We start from the raw sequence: 1,786 nt of genomic DNA, 5'->3' as shown, positions 1-1,786 counted from the left end.
CCCGCCCGCCCGCCCGCCCGCCCGGGGGCCCCCTCCGGCTCTGCTCCGGCTGTGCTCCGGCTGCGCGGCGGAGGCGAGACGGCGACAATTATCCATTTTAATTCAAGGCGGCGCGTGTGGCGAGCAGAGGCCGGCCTGGCTGCCAGACAGCTCGCTGCCACTCCGGGCTGCTGACGCCGCAGAAAGCGCCCCATCCGTCTCCATTAAGGCCGCCTCCGCCTTCCCCTTCCCGGGAGAGCAGCTGCGGCAGGAGCGCGGAGCGCGGAGCCCGGGCGGGGCGGAGGGGGGGAGAGGGGCTCCCGGGCAGCCGGAGAAGGTCGCCCCCCCTCCGGGAGGGAGACTGCAAAAGGCCCGAGCGCAGCGGGCAACCGGCCCCCTCGACGCGCTCGGAGCTGCGGCTGGAGAGAACCTGGCTTCGCCGGGGGGGGCGTGGGACGGCCGGGGGAGGCCGCCGCTGTTTTGCCCCTTGTATCAACCATTGCTACGCTCCGGATTCGAGACTGGAAACGTCCGAAATGACTCACCACGAAAAGCGTCCAATTAAACCAAGGCAGAGCAGCAGCCAAATGGGCTGGGAGGGCCGCCTGGCCGTCCAGCGGGAGGAAAGCCCCCCTTCCTCCTTCCCTCCCAGCGCTTCTGGTCAATTGTTGGGTGGTCTCTGGGAGCGGAGGGCCCTGGACCGCCCCGCCTCTGGGAGAGAGAGAGATGCCTCCAGGGCAGGCTGTGGGTGACCCCCCCCCGCTCCCAGCCCTCCCTCGGGGGCTGCACTCCCCATGGGGCGCGGAGGGAAAGCCCACGGGGGGGGCTGCTCCCCAGAGACGGCTATGCCTGCGTAAAGTCCCAACAGGACGTGCATCTCCGTCTCAAAATGGCGGAAGGAGGGCGTGGGGGGTGGGTTCTTCCACTGGTGACTTGATGGAGAAGCTCTGCATTGGGGAGGGGGCGAGGCAGGCATGCAACCCCTGCTGGGAGGCGGTAGGGATCGACAATGGCTGAAGCCATCCCAGGCAAGGGTGGGGGCAGAGAACCCTGGTCCTTCTTCAGAGACCTCACCCTGGAAAGAGATGGGGAAGGGGCTCAGCTCAAGACCTGGAGGAATCCCCTTACCCTGGGGAGGAAAGCTCCCTGCTCACCGCCCCCAGAGGAGCAACAGATCTTTGCCCAGGATCGGGCACCTGGCAGGACTGGGGTGCCAGCAGTCGGATGCCTCCAGATGCTCTGCACTGGCCAGGAAGGTGGCATCTGCCCCTCCTCACTGGCGGCTTGTTTCCGGCACCATCCGGCCTCCAGACAGGGAGGGCCTCACACAGACCTTCACTGGCTTCCATGGCATGGCCGGCCCAGAGGGTGCCCTCGGTGGAATGGGCCCTCAGGCCAAGCCTCGCCACCCGAGGTCCAGGCATCCCTGTGTCCACTTGCTGACTTTGTCTCCCAGCGCCTGTGGCTGCAACAGGCACTTAAGCAGCTGTATTTGCTGCCCTGCACAGGCTGACTCTGGTTGTGTGTGTGTGTGTGAGTGTGTGTGTGTGTGTGTGTGAGAGAGAGAGAGAGAGAGAGAGAGGTCTTGTCTGCTGATTCAGCAGGAATGGGGCTGGGGAGAGGAGAGGGACAGAGGTGCAAGGCAATTAATTATCAGCCTTTGAACAGCCATAATTTTTTATTATCCAAATATGCAAATGTGGTACAAGCGGTTGTGTTAGTGTTTGGGTGGGAGGTTGGGGGGCCCTGCCTTTGCCCGAGCACAGGGACAGACGGGATCCCTCAGGGAGCAGCTGGGCGGGGCGGC

This window comes from Protobothrops mucrosquamatus, unplaced genomic scaffold (genome assembly GCF_001527695.2).
Source record: "Protobothrops mucrosquamatus isolate PMUCROS unplaced genomic scaffold, P.Mucros_1.0 scaffold6519, whole genome shotgun sequence".
Taxonomy (NCBI): domain Eukaryota; kingdom Metazoa; phylum Chordata; class Lepidosauria; order Squamata; family Viperidae; genus Protobothrops; species Protobothrops mucrosquamatus.
This window is presented reverse-complemented; position numbering follows the sequence as displayed.